General features: G+C 40.7%; 1 pseudogene; it reads right to left on the reverse strand.

Annotated features, from left to right (window-relative positions):
• Positions 1-2276: 2276 nt before the first annotated feature.
• LOC127490161 (probable ATP-dependent RNA helicase DDX60) lies at positions 2277-20039 on the reverse strand (annotated as a pseudogene).
• Between the last annotated feature and the right edge of the window lie 1208 nt (positions 20040-21247).

The raw sequence follows: 21247 nt of genomic DNA on the forward strand, positions 1-21247 counted from the left end.
TGCTTTGAGCTTCCCATGCTCTTTTACTGGTAGGTGTTCTTCCTTTACCTTCTTTCATATTGATGGCCGTGTTTCTGAGTGTAGCACATCTTTAAGTATCTTTTGCAGGGCCGGATGAGTGGCCACAAATTCTTTCAATTTCTGTTTGCTATGAAAGGTCTTTATTTCACCTTCATTCACAAATGAAAGCTTAGCAGGATATAATATTCTGGGCTGGCAATTTTTCTCCTCTTAGCACCTGTGCTATGTCTCGCCATTCCCTCCTAGCCTGTAGTGTTTCTGATGAGAAGTCTGCTGTGAGTCTGATTGGAGATCCTCTGAGAGTAATCTGACATTTCTCCCTTGCACATTTTAGGATCTTTTCTTTACGGTTCACTGTGGTGAGTTTCATTACAACGTGTTGTGGTGAGGATCTCTTTTCATCATGTTTACTGGGGGTTCTATGAGCTTCCTGTACTAGGATGTCTTTGTCCTTCTCCAAACCCGGAATGTTCTCTGCTAGTATCTCACTAAAAAGGCCTTCTAATCCTTTCTCCCGCTCCATGCCTTCAGGAACTCCGAGAACCCAAATGTTGGTTTTTTTAATAGTATCCTGTAGATTCCCAACAATATGTTTTAGATTTCTAATTTCCTCTTCTTTTCTTTGGTTTGACTGTATGTTTTCCTGTGCTCTATCTTCTAAGTCCGATATTCTCTCTTCTGCTTCACCCATTCTGTTTTTAAGGCTCTCTAATGTGTTTGTCATTTGATCTATTGAGCTCTTCATTTCATTTTGATTTGTCTTCACTATCACACTTTCCTGTTCTACTAGTTTCTGCATTTCATTTTGATTCTTCCTTAAAATTTCATTTTCACGAGAGAGATTTTCAATCCTGTCCAATAAGGATTTCTGTAGTTCAAGGATTTGCTTTTGAAAACTTCTAGATGTTCTTATCATAAATTTTTTGAAATCCATATCTTGCATTTCTTCTATCTCATCATCTTCATAATCTTGGCTTGGGGTGTTTTGTTTATTTGGAGGTGTCATAGTGTCATCGTTGATCTTGTTCCCTCGATTTCTGTGTTTGTTGCTTGGCATGGTTAATTCTTTTTCCCTCACTGTGAGGTGTTTTTTTTTTTTATACTATGTCCGTGTTAAGTGGACTGCCTGCTGTTGGAGGAGCCTTGGAGGCTTGAGATGGGTGTTTCCTGAGAGCTCTGCTTGGTTCTTCAGGGTTACAGGTGTGCAATGGTGACACCCTCAGGTTATGCATGGTAAATCTCTATTTATTTATTTATTCATTTATTTATTTTATTTTATTTTATTTTATTTTATTTTATTTTTTATTCAGGAGGTAAGTAATACTGCACGGCTGAGCAGAATGGATGGTATTTAGCTTCCAATCTCTGGCTTCTACCCAAAGAGTCTGTGCATGCTCCTTTTCTCCTGCGGACTCCCACTGGGTTGCCTAGGCTACTGAATTGTAGCCTTAACTCTCCCCTTTTATTATGTATATCCCAGCTCTTTGTCTCTTGCTCTCCTTTGCAAGGTTGGCGGAGAGAGGAAATTGTCTGTACCAGTACGCCCCCACCTTTTTTTTTTTTCCCCTTCTCTCCTGTAGTCAGTCTGGGGAACTTTTCCGCTTCAAAGCCCGCTTCCCTCTAAAATTCTGTCCGCTGTTTCCCTGCCAATGTCTCCGGTTACTGAGTTCACCTCCCCTTCCAGCGCCGATGTGTGGACTCGGAGCCCTGGGCGTTCCTCCTCTCCCCGCTGGTGTCTCTGTCACATCGACTCCCCTTCCCACACTGGCGCTCAGACTCTGCGGCTCCCGCGGTTCGGCTTCCGTGCGGTGGGCAACTCTGCTCTCCCGGTAGGTCCTCTGAGTCACAGCCACTAGCTCCGGAAGAGTTTCCTCTGCAATTTTTTCCTGATCCTTTTTTCTGAGGCTACCGTAACTCTGCTTTTATTAAACTAAATTTTCCCGGACTATCGGTGCGTGCCCTCACTATTCCACCATCTTCATCTTCTTCTTTATTAATATTAAGTGGCTAGCTGGCTATTCATATCTGTTAGGAATAAGTTCCATTCATCTTCAATCACTACACTATGACACTTCAGAAAGTTCATGGAAACTGTAATTAAAAGGTAAGTTTCACTGCAAAACAAACTGACATCTATTCATACAAGGGGTCTTCAAGAAGATCATGGAGAATGCATATTAGTAAAAAACAAAGCATTCATATACAAATCTGCACTTATGCATCCCAAAGACTAACTGGAGCATGAAGAAGTAACTCTAGTGAATGATGGCAAAATTTTGTTGCTGGGAAAAAAAGCAGAAAGAGGTTACATCAAAGTACAAGTATTGCAGTATTTTATTATCTTACCATTGAATGAGAAAACACCTTCTTAAACTTTTTCACACAGGGAGGAAGATATCTTTTTCCAAAAATATGTGCTAAAACCACCACCAAGGTTTCCATCACATCTTCAGAAAATGTCTTTTTGCCTGTATTTTGTTATTTAAAAAAAGTTTAATTTTTCAAAAGCTTAGAGAACAAATGTAATGTGTAAGACACAGCTGAAAACTTACTTCCTATGAATTTGGTGACTTTTTTTAACAAACTACACCAGCATTTCACAATATTGTAGGCTAACTGATGGCATCTTGCTACAAAATGCTTTGCATCCTCCTACCCACTCTTACCTGTAGAAGCCTGGTGGTCAATGAGCGATGGTTGCCCCTACTCTGTAACTGCCCTGGGATTCCCTCACTGGCTCCAAGTCTTCCCTTTGCTTCTCTGTCTCCATTCTACTCATTTTTTTTCTACCTTGGTGCAACCCCTGCCAAGGAACAAAGGCCCGAAGCTGCTTGCTAAACTCCTCGTCTGCCCTTCCAGGCCCTGTGTGACATGAATCTGCACCCACTCTCTCTTTGGTGCACGTTACAGAAAGAACTCGCACCTGCTCCTCTTGACAGGCCTTTGCTGCCAATATTGCTTTTCCCCTGGAATATTTATTCCCCATGTTTTCTTATGCCCAAACCCTCGCAATACACTAGGGACTAAATCTCTTAGAGGGAAAGCCTATGTGAAATTCCCGATATTTGATCTGCTCCAACATTTTTCAGAGGGCCATGGTCTCACTGGGAGCATGATGGATGAAGGAGCTGAATGACAGGCACTCATGAGAGACTAGGAAACAGGCTACAACTACCTTGCAGTATCAGAGAAATGCCGTGCAGAGTGAGGCTTTCAAACTTGATTTCTATACATTGTTAGCATCATGTGAAAGTTGTTCCCAGCCTTCAAATTGCTTTAGCATTATGAGACCCTCTACGCAATATTTATAACATAAGTAAAATTCATGACTGTTTCTTGAAAAAAAAAAAAAAACAGGTTCACATGGATCAAAGGCTTTATGATTTGATTTATTAGTAGTGTTAAGATATCATGGGCTAGCACTGTGGCCTGAAGTGCTGGCATCCCTTATGGGCGCCGGTTCAAGTCCTGGCTGCTCCACTTCCGATCCAGCTCTCTGCTATGGACTGGGAAAGCAGTAGAAGATGACCCAGGTCCTTCAGCTCCTGCACCCACGTGGGAGAACTGGAAGAAGCTCCTGGCTCCTGGCTTCAGATCGTCCCAGCTCTGGCCATTGCAGCCAACTGGGGAGTGAACCAGCAGATGGAAGACCTCTCTCTCTCTCTTTGCCTCTCCTCTCTCTGTGTTACTCTGACTTTCAAATAAATAAATAAATACTTTTTAAAAAGATATATACTACCATATCATCTTAATTATTTCTGTACTATTTTGATAAAAGTTGATGTTTCCAAAAATAAAATAGAACAACAGGTAACTAACTGTATATTCTAGCCTTAGCTGCCTGCATTTGTGTTTGGATCACACCATTCTATTTCCCTCTTTACCTTACAGCATTGTGTTGCACTTATAGAAAAGGGAAAAATTAATTTAAAATTATAGTAAAGGAAATCATTACAGATGACAATGTTTTATGTAAATAACTTCCAAAAATTTTCTAGTAGAATAATGCTTATTGTCTTTAACAAAGCTAAAGGTTATAATTTCTTAAAATTTAAAAGTATATTAAATAATCATTAAGAATCATATTTATATTATGATTCTCTATACATACAAAATTCAGATGCTAATAATATTTTATAAACATATTTAATTTTGTAAAATGAGAAGAAAAACCTTCAAGATACATTAGGAGAATGGGCAATCAGAAAATGGCCTACCAAGATGCATGCTTAGCCTAGCAATTAAGATGCCTACATCTTGAGCCGGCGCCGTGGCTCAATAGGCTAATCCTCCACCTTGCGGCGCCGGCACACCGGGTTCGAGTCCCGGTTGGGGCGCCGGATTCTGTCCCGGTTGCCCCTCTTCCAGGCCAGCTCTCTGCTATGGCCAGGGAGTGCAGTGGAGGATGGCCCAGGTGCTTGGGCCCTGCACCCCATGGGAGACCAGGAAAAGCACCTGGCTCCTGGCTCCTGCCAGGATCAGCGCGGTGCGCCGGCTGCAGCGGCGGCCATTGGAGGGTGAACCAACGGCAAAAAGGAAGACCTTTCTCTCTCTGTCTCTCTCTCTCACTGTCCACTCTGCCTGTCAAAAAAAAAAAAAAAAAAAGATGCCTACATCTCATATGGGGGTACCCAGGTTTAAAACTCAGATCCAGCTCTTACTTCCTGCTAATGCAGACCCTGGGAACCAGTGGTGATGGCGCAAGTGATTGACTGGGTTCTTCCCACCCACATGAGAGACGTGGATTGAGTTTCCAGCTCCCAACTTTGACCTGACCCAGGACCAGCTACTGTGGACATTCGGAAAGCAAATCAGTGGAAGATTTCTCTTGGTCTACTCGCTCATTCATTCATTCATTCATTCATCCTCTCTCTCTCTTTTCCCTCCTCCCCTCTCTCTCTCTCCTCCCATCTCTCCCTTCTTCCCTCCTTCCCTGTCTCTCCCCCTTTTTCCCCCTGTCCCTCCCTCCCTCTCAATCTTTTAAAGATGGCACACCATCAAAAGCAAATGTAGTTCTGGGGAACGTGCAGGTATATGTGAAGCAGTCGTACGGGATGTCAGTGTGTGTACATGTACAATGTAAGGGGTAGGAGTTGGGAAAAGGATATCTGCTCACCATCTACGATGACTGGAACACACAGCTTCTGAAACAGACCTTTCACCAGCATGCTTATTAAAGCAAAGTTTGAAGGTTCATGGTAGTGCAGGTGGGACACAAGGCCAGCATATCCAATGGGAACACATTCTTGATTCACATATCCCTGTGAATCAATTTAACAATTTAGCTTCAGTCCCCAGATCTCAGAAATACCCAACAGGTAAGTCATCAATTAAGATTTCGGTAGTAAAGTTAATTACATGTACAAACACTTTAGTGAAAACAGGTTTAAATCTTACCTCTCTGACCAAGAATTGCAAAGAATATATGAAGTAAAATTTTAACATGCACTTGACCTTTGGTCGCTTGAAGGATATCAAGGAATACTGGAGCAGTGACAATGCCTATGCACACATGTCAAAATACCAAAGTTAGACAGCTAGCTATAAAGTGTGAGATATCACTAATGACTTTGTTATATTATATACTCTAAATAATTATTACAGATATGCCATAAGTTTTACATTCTCTGTGTATGAATAAAACATAATAGGAAGAAAAATTTACTGGGAGAGATGAACAATGACAACTTCACTCATAACCACTGAGAAATAAATGTAAGCTTATGAATATATAAAACTAAGAGTTAGGAACATTCCAGTATTTAGTACATTTTCAACCATTAATTCTTTGAAAATTTACTTTTAAAATGTTCTAGGCCAGATATATTTACTGAAAAATTTTTCTCATATATTCAGAGTGTATTTATAGTCATGGACTTAATTTGTCATGTGTACAGAAGTTACCACCATGTTCTTGTGTGAAGGAAAGGCACTAAGACAAGAATCAAATGTTGCTAAGAGTTTGCGTACTGCACATTGTGATTTTATTCCCTCCAAGATACCTAACAGGCGAGGCTTACTTTAGACTTGAGCTAAGATGATTATGTCTGTTAGAGAGGGTAGAGACTGTACCTTTGCTTTGGCATCCTCTTTGTCATCTGCTTTGGCAACCAACAGCATGAGTCTGAGAACCACGGTGATGTTTAGGGGAAACTGACCCTTCAGCTTGGGCACATCAGACTTCAAGAGCCAGTCTATCTTGGGTAATGGAATATCATAGAAGATCACACTTCCTATAAGATCTTCTCCACGCCTTCCTGCACGCCCAGACATCTAAAGAGATGACCACAAAACTTATGCAAGTTCAAATCCTGGCACTGTAAATAATGTCTCACTTACCTATACCATGTGGAACATTAAACATTTGAAAATAAATCTTCAATGAGTTTTTTGTTTCTTGGTATATTGATGTTGTCAAATCTTGCAGAATTATTTTATTTTATAGATATATTTTTATAGATACATTTTAAAGTCCAGTGTTAAGACAGTATTGCCTCTTTCTTAAAAATAAATGGAGTACCAACTCCTGTGTTTAAAGATCATGATCTGGGGTCGGTGCTGTGGTTTAACTAGGTTGGGCTGCCTGCAGTGCCAGCATCCCATATGGGTACCACTTGGAGTCCTGGATGCTCCCCTTCAGATCCAGCTCCCTGCTCATGGCCTGAGAAAGCACTGGAAGATGGCTCAAGTGCTTGGGTCCCTGCACCCATGTTGGAAACGTGGAAGAAGCTCCCCAGCTCCTGGCTTCAGATTGGCCCAGCTCCTGCCTTTGGGTCCATCTGGGGAGTGAACCAAACAATGAAAGACCCCCCCCCGCCTCTCTCTGTCTATAACTCTGTCTTTCAAATAAGTAAATAAATCTTTAAATAAATAAATAAAGATCATGATGTTAGGGAAGGCATTTGGTGTAGGATGCTTGGGATGCCTGACACCTAGATTGGAGTGCCTGGGTTCAAGCACCAGCTCTGGTCCCTTTCCCAGCTTCCTGGAAGGCAGCAGGTGGCAGCTCAAGTAGTCAGGTTCCTATCATTCACACTGGAAATCCGGACTGAGTTCCTGACTCCTGACTTGAGCCTGGCCTAGCCCCAGCCACCGTAGGCATCTGAGGAATGAACCAGTGGGTGGGAAACCTCTTTGTCTCTTTTTTCCTTCCTCTCTCATTTCTCTCTCTCTGCCTATAAAATTAAATTAAAATCATGGCCTTTAAAGCAGGCACAATTTCTGATTTACCAACGTAGTTCCAGAAACAAGCCTGAAATCAAAACCTTAGAGACACTTATCATATAATTATTGGTGGCTGGCATGAATTGGGTGCTCAAAGATGTAGTTACTTCCCTCCAATATTATTTTTGTTTATGTTCAAGAATATTTATCAAATTGAGAATATCTTCAGGAAAACTAAGCTACTGACCTAATATATTTTAAAAGGTTTTTAAGTGTAATAATATTCATTAATATACATATATAAAAACTCAGTTTCAAATATTTTTATGGCCACCAAATATTTCAGAACAAATGGCTTTTCCTGGCATACTGAATGAGCATTTCAGATACCTGTATATAGAACAGTAACAGAAGGCATGTATTATAAATACCTGTCAAAAGTTCAGAGCATCCAAATAAACAGAGTCTTCTGTAAAAACAACGGTTTTACAGGGCATATTAATTCCCAAAGCAAGGGATGATGTAGCTGTCACTACCTATGATGGAAAGCAAAAAAAATAAAAAATTGGGAAAACATATTTAATGTAGCATACACAGATGCATACGTAGTAAGTATTGACCAAATTAAATCCCCTTACATTATTTTTCTTGAGTAAAAGTGCAATGTTAAGACAGTATTGCAAAACATCAAACTCTATGCTTGCTTTTGGAATAGACAGCTCTATATCCCACTTGGATGTTCATTCATTCTCATATTCTTGCTGAACATTACAATTATACAGCATTTTCCAGGTAACAAAATGATACAAAATCAAAGCCATTCAGTAAGCATTCAGTGTTACTGTCTGTGTGTGTTTGGCATGAATAAGAGCAATATGTTATACAAGGAGTTTATTTTCATGTTAAAAGATTTCCAAGAACAGAAAATAGTAAATGAAAAAAAGTTAGACTAAGCAGGAAGCAAGTCATAATAAGCATGACAAAACCATTCTAAGACGTTTAGATTGTAAAAGAAAGGTAACATGATATAATTAATAATTACAAGATTGATTTGGCAGCTCTGGGAGTAAATAATTTTAGGAGGTGATTACCAAAAGTAGAAGTCTGACAGAATGCTTTTAGATTATTCTAGACAAGATATTACGACATCATTGAACAGGAAATATTCCTAGTGGAGAGATGTGGGCTGTACATGCATGTGTGTGCATGTGTGTGTGTGTATGTGTGCGCGTGTGTGTGTGTGTGTGAGAGAGAGAGAGAGAGTTGATAAGCACTTGCCGATGTATTCTAGTTGTTTGAATGTGGAAGATAAGGAAAAAGCACTGGGTTCCATGTCCCTGAGTTCTGTATCTGTGAATTCAACCAACCAAAGACTGGAAATATTTGGACAAAAAAGTGTACTGAACACTTACAGACTTTTTTTTCTGTCATTATTTTCTAAATAATATACTGTAGCAACTACTTACATACAATACATTGCACTAAGTAATGTAAGTAACCTAGAGACACAGAGGATACGCATTGGTTCAATGCCAAAGCTATGCTGTCTTATATAAAAGACTAGAGCACTGATGGATTTTGGTATCTGTGCAAGTCCTAGAATCAATCCCTTGAAGATACCAAGGGGTTCATATTACTTAGAGAAAGGTGAATATACTGCTGGAAACTGTCTTATCTCAAACCTACCTAAGGTTGCTCAGATACATTTTTGTTTCTCATGTAGCCTTTTCTTCTCTTGAAAATAAACATAGTTAAGGTTATACATTTTCCTCCAACTACTAGTTTAGCTGCATCACAGAAGTTTGTCTATACAGCATTTTATTTGCCTAGCAAATAAATAAATTTTCTGGGGCTGGCACTGTGGTGTAGCAGGTAAAGCTGCCGCCTGCAGTGCTGGCACCCCATATGGGCGCCGGTTCGAGTCCCGGCTGCTCCTCTTCCAATCCAAATCTCTGCTATGGCCTGGGAAAGCAGTAGAAGATGGCCCAAGCACTTGGGCCCCTGCACCCACGTGAGAGACCCAGAAGAAGCTCCTGGCTCCTGGCTTCAATAAGCGCAGCTCCAACCAGTGCGGCCAACTGGGGAGTGAACCAGCAGATGAAAGACCTCTCTCTCTCTGCCTCTCCTTCTCTCTCTTTGTAACCCTGAGTTTCAAATGAATAAATAATTCTTTAAAAATAAATAAATAAATAAATTCTCTTATTTCCATTATTAGTTCTCCTTTAGCCCATTAATTTACTCTTAATTTTCACACTGCAGTTTATACAGTTATCTTTCTGGATCACTGAGGAATGATTGGGCTATCTGAACAAAGAATGGACTTTAGGGGCTGAGATTGTGGCTCAGCAGGTTAAGCTGCCACCTGAGGTGCCTGCATCCCATAGGAGAGCAAGTTTGAGCTCTGGCTGTTCCATTGCCTACCCAGCCTCCTGCTAAAGTGCCTGGAAAAACAGTGGAAAACGGCCAAGTACTTGGGCCCCTGACACCCATGTGGGAGACCCAGATGGAGTTCCTGGTTCCTGACTTCACTCTGGCCCACTGTGGCCACTGTGGTCATTTAGGGAGTGAATCAATAGAGGTAAGATTTCCCCCTCTATGTGTGTGTGTGTGTGTGTGTGTGTGTGTGTGTGTGTAACTGTCTTTAAAATAAGTAAATTCTTCGAAAAAAGAATGCCCTTTCTGGGCTGCACAGGTGTTCCTTCAGATAGATGTTCCTGGTGCATGTTGTCTCTCTCCTCCTTTATAGTCCTCTTCCACCAATCCCAACTCTGCTACCCACACGCCGAGTACGCTGCTCTCCTCCAATCAGGAGCAGGTCCTGCAGCTTGTTGGTTGAACTGGAGGCAGCTGTGTAGAAGCTGTTTCCTCCTCTCCCAGCGCCATATTGTGGGAGAGCAGATGCATAGAATAAGTCTTAATTCCAGTAACTTAGTCTAGTCTGAGTTGCTCCCCACAACTCAGAAACACAGAAACACGGTCATCAATATGAAAGAAGGTAAAGGAAGAACACCTATCAGTAAAAGAGCATGGAAAGCTCAAAGCATATACTAGAAAATATCTCCGGGAAAATGTCAGGGCAAAGTCACTATGTATCAATAGTCACATTAAATGTTAATGGACTTAACTCTTCAGTTAAAAGACACTGATTGGCTGATTGGCTTAAGGAACAAAACCCAACTATTTGTTGCCTACAAGAAACACATCTTTCTAACAAAGATGCATGCAGACTGAAAGTGAAAGGTTGGAAAAAGATATTCCATGCCAACAGAAACAAAAAAAAAGCAGGTGTAGCCATATTAATATCAGACAAAATAAACTTTAATACAAAAACTGTTAAGAGAGACAAAGAGGGACACTATATAATGATTAAGGGTTCAATTCAACAGGAAGATGTAACTATTATAAATGTATATGCACCTAATTACAGGGCACCGGTCTATTTAAAAGATATGTTAAGGGACTTAAAGGGAGACTTAGATTCCAATACAATAGTACTGGGGGACTTCAATACTCCACTCTCAGAAATTGACAGATCAATAGGACAGAAGATCAACAAGGAAACAGCAGATTTAATCGACACTATTGCCCAAATGGATCTAACAGATATCTACAGAACTTTCAATCCTACATCTAAAGACTTCACATTCTTCTCAGCAGTGCATGGAACCTTCTCTAGGATTGATCACATACTAGGCCATAAAGCAAGTCTCAGCAAATTTAAAAGAATTAGAATCATACCATGCAGCTTCTCAGACGACAGTGGAATGAAGCTGGAAATTAGCAACTCAGGAAACCCCAGAAAGTATGCAAACACATGGAGACGGAACAATATGCTCCTGAATGAACACTGGGTCATTCAAGAAATCAAAAGAGAAATCAAAAACTTTCTGGAAGTAAATGAGAATAACAACACAACATATCAAAACTTATGGGATACAGCAAAAGCAGTATTGAGAGGCAAGTTTATAGCAATAAGTGCCTATATCAAGAAATTGGAAAGACACCAAATAAATGAGCTTTCAGCGCATCTCAAGGACCTAGAAAAACTGCAGCAAACCAGAAAAATCTAGTAGGAGAAGAGAAATAATTAAAATCAGAGAAGAAATTAACAGCATTGATTCCAAAAAAAATTACAAAAAATCAGCCAAGTGAAGAGCTGGTTTTTTGAAAAAATAAACAAAATTGACACCCTACTGGACCAACTAACCAAAAAAAGAAGAGGAAAGACCCAAATCAATAAAATCAGAGATGGAAAAGGAAACGTAACAACAGACACCACAGAAATAAAAAGAATCATCAGAAATTACTACAAGGAATTGTGTGCCAGTAAACAGGGAAAGCTATCAGAAATGGATAGATTCTTGGACACATGCAATCTACCTAAATTGAACCATGAAGACATAGAAAACCTAAATAGACCCATAACAGAAACAGAAATTGAAACAGTAATAAAGGCCCTCCCAACAAAGAAAAGCCCAGGACCAGATGGATTCACTGCTGAATTCTACCAGACATTTAAAGAAGAACTAATTCCATTTCTTCCCAAACAATCAAAAGAACAATCGAAAAAGATGGAATCCTCCCAAACTCTTTCTATGAAGCCAGCATCACCTTAATCCCTAAGCCAGAGAAAGATGCAGCACTGAAAGAAAATTATAGACCAATATCCCTGATGAACATAGACGCAAAAATCCTCAATAAAATTCTGGCCAATAGAATACAACAACACATCAGAAAAATCATCCACCCAGACCAAGTGGGATTTATCCCTGGTATGCAGGGATGGTTCAACATTCGCAAATCAATCAATGTGATTCACCACATTAACAGACTGTAGAAGAAAAACCATATGATTATCTCAATTGATGCAGAGAAAGCATTCGATAAAATTCAACAGCCTTTCATGATGAAAACTCTAAGCAAATTGGGTATAGAAGGAACATTCCTCAATATAATCAAAGCAATTTATGAAAAACCCATTGCCAGCATCCTATTGAATGGGGAAAATTGGAAGCATTTCCACTGAGATCTGGCATCAGGCAGGGATGCGCACTCTCACCACTGCTATTTAACATAGTTCTAGAAGTTTTAGCCAGAGCCATCAGACAAGAAAAAGAAATTAAAGGAATACAAATTGAGAAGGAAGAAGTCAAACTATCCCTCTTTGCAGACGATATGATTCTTTACTTAGAGGATCCAAAGAACTCTACTAAGAGACTATTAGAACTCATAGAGGAGTTTGGCAAAGTGGCAGGATATAAAATCAATGCACAAAAATCAACAGCCTTTGTATACACAAGCAATGCCACGGCTGAGAAAGAACTGCTAAGATCAATCCCATTCACAATAGCTACAAAAACAATCAAATACCTTGGAATAAACTTAACCAAGAATGTTAAAGATCTCTACAACGAGAATTACAAAATCTTAAAGAAAGAAATAGAAGAGGATACCAAAAAATGGAAAAATCTTCCATGCTCATGGATTGGAACAATCAACATCATCAAAATGTCCATTCTCTCAAAAGCAATTTATAGATTCAATGCAATCCCAATCAAGATACCAAAGACATTCTTCTCAGATCTAGAAAAAATGATGCTGAAATTCATATGGAGGCACAAGAGACCTCAAATAGCTAAAGCAATCTTGTACAACAAAAAGCTAGAGGAATCACAATACCAGATTTCGGGACATACTACAGGGCATTTGTAATCAAAACATCATGGTACTGGTACAGAAACAGATGGATAGACCAATGGAACAGAATTGAAACACCAGAAATCAACCCAAACATCTACAGCCAACTCATACAGCTCAAGAATTTCAATTAAAAAAACCAATCCAACCAGGAAATGGGAAAGGATGTGAATAGGCATTTTTTAAGAGAGGAAATTCAAATGGCCAACAGACACATGACAATATGCTCAAGATCACTAGCCTTCAGGAAAAGGCAAATCAAAATCACAGTGAGGCTTCACCTCACCCCTGTTAGAACAGCTCTCATACAGAAATGAACAAACAAGAAATGCTGGCAAGATGTAGGGGAAAAGGTACCCTGGTCCACTGTTGGTGGGAATGTAAACTGGTGCAGCCACTGTGGAAGACAGTATGGAGATACCTCATAAATCTAAATATAGACCTACCATATGGCCCACCCATCCCTCTTGGGAACTAACCTAAGGGAAATGAAATCAGCATATCAAAGAGTTATTGCTACTCCCATGTTCATTGCAGTACAATTCACAATAGCTAAGATATGGAGTCAACCTAGATGTCCATCATCTGTTGACTGGATAAAGAAAGTATGATGCACATACACTATGGAGAACTACTCAGCTGTAAAATAAAATGAAATCTTTTGCAACAAAGTAGACACAACTAGAACCACTATACTTAGTGAAATATGGCAGTCCCAAAAAACTGATATTACATGTCTTCCCTGATATGAGGTAACTAACAGAGTACCTGAAATGTAATGTATTATAGAGAAATAGACATTTTGAAACTTGATGATTGTTTATAGCCTTGTCTCTTCCATTCAGGAACAGTGTTTTTGGGGCTTTTTTTTTCTTTTTGTTTTTCTCCATACTATTTGTTGAAATCTTTAACTTAGTGTAACCTTAACCATATGATCATTAAGTAAACTGAAAACAGACCTTTGTAAAAACTAAGAGTGGGAATGTGGATGGGTAGGAGGGTCAAGGGGAAGTGCCTCTATGTTCCTAAATCTGTATATATGAAATACATGGAACTTGTATAATTTAAATAAAATTTTTGCAAAACTGAAACAAAAAAAGGTTTAGAAATTAAGAAATGTGTTGCTAGATAACTCCTAGACACAAAATAAATCATGATGAAAATAAAAAGTCATTCTAAACTGAATTATTAAAAGAAAGAATGGTTACTGGCTGGCGCCATGGCTCAACAGGCTAATCCTCCGCCTAGAGGCACCGGCACACGGGGTTCTAGTCCCGGTCAGGGTGCCAGATTCTGTCCTGGTTGCCCCTCTTCCAGGCCAGCTCTCTGCTATGGCCCGGGAGTGCAGTGGAAGATGGCCCAACTGCTTGGGCCCTGCACCCCATGGGAGACCAGGAGAAGCACCTGGCTCCTGGCTTCGGATCAGCATGGTGTGCCGGCCGCAGCAGCCATTGGAGGGTGAACCAATGGCAAAGCAAGACCTTTCTCTCTGTCTCTCTCTCTCTCTCACTGTCCACTCTATCTGTCAAAAAAAAAAAAACAGTTACTAAAGCAGTACTTTATGTATAAACTTCAGTGCTTGTGCATGTATTAATAAAGAACAACTGAATTCAAATTACAGGTCATCTTCCTAATTCTGCAGCCTCCCTATTTTAAATTTGCTTGTTTGGTTTGCTCATTTGTAGTTTGCTTCTTATTTCCTTCCCATTAGTTTGCATCAAAATAGTGCTAACTAGAAGTTAAATCAGCAATAGAGCAAATATGACTAATCTTGCCCTGTACATACCTGGTGACAGGTAAAGAGAAAGTACCTACAAAACAAATTAGTTCTGCAGCCAGAATTGAAGCACAGTGGGTTAAGCTACCACCTGGGACACTGGCAGCCCACAATAAAGCACTACTTCAAGCCCTGACTCTCGGCTTCCAATGCAGCTCATTGCCAATGTGCCTGGGAAGGCAGCAGTAGATGACCCATGGACTTGGACCCTTCCCACTCATGTAGGAGACCCAGATGGAGTTCCTGGGTTCAGGCTTCAGCCTGGCCCTGCCCTAGCCTTGCAGTTACTTGGGGAGTAAACCAGATAAAAGATCTCTGTCGCTTCCCCTCTCTGACTCTGCCTGTCAGATAAACAAGTAAATCTTTTTTTTGTTTGTTTTTTAAAGATTTATTTATTTGAAAGTCATTTATTTATTTTTATATTTACTTATTTATTATTTATTTATTTGAAAGTCAGAGTTACACAGAGAGAGGAGAAGCAAAGAGAGAGAGAGAGAGAGAGAGAGAGAGAGAGAGAGAGAGGTCCTCCATCCAATGGTTCACCCCTCAAATGGCTGCAATGGCCAGAGCCACACCGAACCGAAGCCAGGAGCCAGGAACCTCTTACAGGTCTTCTGCACAGGTAAAGGGGCCTAAGGACTTGGGCCATCTTCCATCACTTTCCCAAGCCACAGCAGAGAGCTGGATCAGAAGTGTAGGAGCTGGGTCTCGAACCAGCACCCAAGTGGGATGCCAGCACCTCAGGTCAAGGCCTTAACCCACTGCACCACAGCACTGGCCAAACAAGTAAATCTTTTCTTTAAAAAGGTAGTTTGGGGTCAGTGCCGTGGCACAAAGTGTTAACTCCCTAGCCTGAAGTGCTGGCATCCCATATGGGTGCTGGTTTGAGTCCCGGTTGCTCCTCTTCCGATCCAGCTCTCTGCTATGGCCTGGGAGAGCAGTGGAAAATGGCCCAAGTCCTTGGGCCCTGTACTCACGGGGGGGACAGGGAGGAGGCTCCTGGCTCCTGGCTTCAGATTGGCACATCTCTGGCCATTGCGGCCAATTGGGGAATCAACCATTGGAATGATGACCATCTCTCTCTCTGCCTCTGCCTCTCCTTTCTCTTTGTAACTCTGACTTTCAAATATATAAATCTTTTTTTTTTTTTTAAAAAAAGGTAGTTTATGGGTCCAGTGCCATGGTGCAGTAGGTTAATCCTCTGCCTGCAGTGCTGGCATCCCATATGTGTGCCAGTTCTAGTCCCAGCTGCTCCACTTCTGATCCAGCTCTCTGCTGTGGCCTGTGAAAGCAGTAGAAGATGTCCCAAGTCCTTGGGCCCCTGCACTTACTTGGGAGACCAGGAAGAAGCACCTGGCTCCTGGCTTCGGATCAGCACAGCTCCAGCCATTGCAGCCATTTCGGGAGTGAACCAATAGAAAGAAGACCTTTCTCTCTGTCTCTCCCTCTCACTGTCTGTAATTCTACCTCTCAAATAAATAAAACCTTTTAAAAAAGGGTAGTTTGTTCACTCATAAATTTCTTTGCCTAATAAAAAATCAGAAATTCTTTTCTATTAGTTATTGGTGTGTCCAACAGTTTCTGGAATCATTTTTTTCTCTGTCACCATTATATTTTCTTTTATAAAAATTATTTCTTTATGTTATTTATTTGAAAGGGAGAGAGGGAAGAGAGATCTTCCACCTGTTGGTTCTCTCCTAAAATGCCTGCAAAAGCCACAGCTGGGCCAGGCCAAAGCCAGGAGTCTGAAACTCAATCCAGGTCTCTCTCATCAGGGAGAGGGACCCATGTACCTGAGCCATCAGCAGATGCCTCGTAGGGTGGGGGCTTTAGCAGGAAGATGGACTTCGGAACGCAGGACTCGAACCCAGGCACTCTGATATGAGACACAAGCATCTCAAGTGGCATCTAAATCACTGTACCCAACACCTACCACCTATATTCTGCATGTGGATTCAATCCAGAACTTATCAGTAAACCCTTCTATAAACAACTTATATTTATTTTAGTAACTAACCATATGAATGCCATCTTTATTAAAGTACATACAGTACATGTGGTCTTGGTTGACATAAAATATTCTGTTGAGATAAAAGGAATAAAAAGCACATACCTCAAATATGACATAGCACATTCTTTCCATTTCTGATAATGAGGTGATAGCAAGAGTATTTCCAAACACTGAGGCATTGTTACTAATATCTGTTTTTTTTTTAAAAAAAAAGCTGTTTTAATTTCCAAACATTAATAAGAAATTTTATGACACACTATATTCATCTTGATATTTCCATGTTCAAAAAATATTTCATTAATGTAAAAGTAAAATGAATATGTACAACTGATCCCCACATATGCTGCCACTGATACACTCAAAAACAGGTAAGTTTATTTCATTAAGAAACATTCTCTTGGGGCTGGTGCTGTGACGTAGCAGGTAAAGCCACTACCTGAAGTGCCAGCATCCCATATGGGCACCAGTTCTAGTTTCGGCTGCTCCACTTCTGATTCAGCTCTCTGCTATGGCTTGGGGAAGCAGTAGAGGATGGCGCAAGTGCTTGGGCCCCTGTACCCATGTGGGAGACCAGGAAGAAGCTCCTGGCTCCTGGCTTCAGATCAGCAGAGCTCCAGCCATTACGGCCAGTTGGGGAGCGAACCAGCAGATGGAAGAACTCTCTCTCTCTCCCTCTCCTCTCTCTGTAGAACTCTTTCAAGTAAATAAATAAACTTTTTTTAAAAAAAGAAATATTCTCTGTCACAGTATTCTGGGAATACAAAAGTCACCATGCCCTGTAACCATCACTACTAAAGAGGAAGTTGCTTCCTCAGGCTAAAATTTCAGAAAAGTAACACATTCTCTTTATGTAACATTTATGTAATGTAAACATTTAATAATTAATATTGAATTAAAATATCAGTGATCAAATTCTTAGATAAGAAAAATTATACAAACCATCTAGCCCAATATAAATACATCTATCAGGGTAGTTGTGGGTTTCATGATACCCCATTAAAACCCCACCATGTCTCCCGGAGTGCTACATTCACACTACGACTCATCATGTGGACAGCTGTGACGTACCTGACAGTTCAAGGTGTCGTGGCGGTAATCCCTTGTGAAAACTCCACACACCACTGAGCCTTTCAGCAGTGCTTTAGTAAACAAATTGTAGACAGTTCCCACCACCTGGTTAACCAGAGCCTGGAGTCACAAAAGACAGAGTGAGCAGCTACTCAGTAAACTATCAACAACACTGCAAAAAACTGGTTCAAGTAAACCCACGTCTGGAACCACTGATACGCAACAATGCAGTACCGAACTGGTAACAATTCTGCCCTAATAAGGCAACACCTCACAGCAAATCCTTCCACCGATTCCATTTAAGTTTTCTAAATGTTATATAATACAATGCAGTGCCTGTTGATGGGATGGCCAGCAACAAAAACACAAACAGTGGTTCCTCGTCCCGTCAGTGTAATGTGTGCTGATACAGGTAAAATTAGACGGCGCCTGTATTTTACAACGCTGTACAGTAATGGGTGCAGCACTGAAGCTCACTAAGCTTCCGCGTCCTCATCAGTGAAGGACGTGGCTTGTGGGACGCAGGGCCCCTCCCCACAGTGGCTTCCTCACAGTGCAGCTGTAAGCCTGGGAATTAAGTATTTTGCTAGGGAAAGTGAGAGGAAGGAGTGTACCCCAAAACCCCTTTCAAGACAAAAAGAATATTTTTTATTTCAGCAAGAGCCCTTTAACTCTACTTCACCCAGGCTGCTGCAAAGGAAGAAACCCACGGCCCCTGTAAGAATCCAGGGCTCTTCCATCAGGCACCTGCCCAACCCCAGAGCTGGTAAAACTGAGGGGAGAAGAGCCTCTCTCTCTCTCTCTCTCTCTCTCTCTCTCTCTCTCTCTCTCTCTCTCTTGTCTGTCCTCTCTTAAGTACACAAGCCTGGCACCAACACCAAATCATTCCCATTAGCAAGACTCTCAGAAGTGTCCAGCCCTGTCTTTTCACAAGTGCTGGCCCTAGGGAGATTTATGAGAGAACACTAATAAACAAATGCTTGTGAATGGCACATTTACGCATCATTATTCATGCCCAGACAGTACACTGGATGCTTGGTGTGCCTCGTCTCAGGTCACGCTCGGAACAACAGCATAAAGTAAGTGGTGCCGTGTCTCCTTGCAGGTGGAAAACATGCCAGGAAACTGGCCAAGGTCACACAGCACATGAGCACCCAAGCCCATGACTGTGTGACACTGGAGGCTGGCTCCTGCCATCGGATCAGTGCGGTGCAGCGCGCTGGCCATGGTGGACATTGGAGGGTGAACCAACAGCAAAGGAAGACTTTTCTGTCTCTCTGTCCACTCTGCCTGTCAAAAAATAAAAAATAAATAAAAACCCTCTAATACAGCAGAGGACAGTGCCACAGGTCTGTAGCCTGGCTCTTGGAGTTCTTTTTAGTTCAGATTAGGGAAACCTCATACTGATACGGAATTACCAAAACCTGCTGCTCTTTTCATTTCCATGTTTCATTAATTATGGTCAGTGAATGATTAAGGTGTAGAAAGGCAGTTTTTCAAAAATGAATGCAAATACATAATAGGATCCATGACACATCATGATGTATTATGAGTGACTGTGGTTGAACAATTGAACAACCCAAAAGCAACACTACTTAAAAAAAAAAAAAAACAGTATATTTTTGCCAAATATACATCAGGCACCTATTTTGTTATGTGAATTATGTGGCTGCACAGAATTGGAGTGTATAGTTGGGTTCTTGTTTGTTTTGTTTTTGCTTTTGTTTTTTTTATTTGAGGGGCAAAGACACAGATAGACAAAGACAGGTCCCATCTGCTGGTTGACTCCCCAAATGCCTAGAAACTGGGAACTCAATCCAGGTCTTCCCTGTGAATGGCAGGATCCCAATCACTTGAGCTTTCACTGCTGCCTCCTAGTGTGCATTAGCAAGAGCTGGAGTCAGGTGCTGCATGTGACACCCAAGCACTATGGTTTGGGACATGGCATCCTGACCAATGGCTTCACAACCAGGTCAAACTGCTGCTTCTCAATGCATTGCTTCCCACACTCCATTTAAGAGAACCAGTGTATCTGTCACTCAACTGACTCTTCACTGCATTGCTTTATCTCTTGGGCCAAGACATGATTTACTTTTCTTGTCATTAAGTCGCTTTCTAGAACAACAGGCATTTTCAAAATTTGTCACACACAATGAGGTCAGAACACACAGTTTCACCGAAGCGTCTTTGCCTTTCCATATGACAGATCTTTTAGAGAAATACCTGCCACGTGTCTGGTATAAAATGATGCACCCAGGGATCTGGATCACTTCTTTCTTCTCGGAACAAGTAAGGGCCCATGTGTGTTAACTGAAACCGAGCAGCTCCCATGTGAACTGAGTATTTAGAAATATCCTTCTCAGCACCTGACTCCTTCCCCTAAAATAAGTATGGTGCATTAGACCTTTGTACAACTTTACAATTCCTAACCTGGGCATGCAGGAATTATTCCCAATCCTGTTGTAGTTTGCTTTGCATCAATGAGATTATTGTTTCATGTTCTTTCAATAAACTGCAAATCTTAAAACTGGATAACCCAATTTTGGAGTTACCAGAGGGTAAAAGTGCCACTCAACTTAATATATCATTACAATGGCACAGGGAAAATTGAGGCTATATTCAGTATAATTTTTTAAATATCATTTTTATGGCAAGAACATGTTCCATGGCATATAAGTAAAAGACAATATAAAATTGATCTTTTGTTACAAATTAGTAAAATCTTTGATAACTGTTCCACAATTATTACACACACACACACTCACACACACATACACACACACTAAAACTGTATTTCCTTTAAGGAATTTTTTCTGACCTTACATCTTTGGTAAAAATAAATATCTCTGTAAAGATCTATATAACAAGTACCTATCATCTTACAAGTCAAACTATTTTACTCAGAGAATTCCACCCAATGGGTCAACAACTCTTACTACAGGGCCTCAACATCACAGGAAATTCATGTGCTTGGCTGAGCCTCCATTCTCGGAGTTCTGACAAAACTGGATTATGATCATATTAGCCATGCATGGAAAACATAAACTTCTGTGCCAAAGTGTTCTGTCTGTCAATCAACACCAAGACATGTTTGGACACAATGATGGCTTGGAGCAGAGAAGACTTCATTTAAAAATTGCCAAAAATATTAATTGAAAATGTTTAAAAACAAGCTTTTTAAAATTTATTTACTTTCTCATTTAAGAAATTGAAAAGTATTCTATAGAGTACATGTCCCATAATTTCTTTATCCAGTCTACTGTTGATGGGCATTTGGGTTGGTTCCAGGTCTTAGCTATTGTGAATTGAGCTGCAATAAACATTAATGTGCAGACAGCTTGTTTGTTTGCCAATTTCATTTCCTTTGGGTAAATTCCAAGGAGTGGGATGGCTGGGTTGTATGGTAAGGTTATATTCAGGTTTCTGAGGAATCTCCAGACTGACTTCCATAGTGGCTTAACCAGTTTGCATTCCCACCAACAGTGGGTTAGTGTCTATAGAATACTATA

Source organism: Oryctolagus cuniculus, chromosome 8, assembly GCF_964237555.1.
Source record: "Oryctolagus cuniculus chromosome 8, mOryCun1.1, whole genome shotgun sequence".
Classification (NCBI taxonomy): domain Eukaryota; kingdom Metazoa; phylum Chordata; class Mammalia; order Lagomorpha; family Leporidae; genus Oryctolagus; species Oryctolagus cuniculus.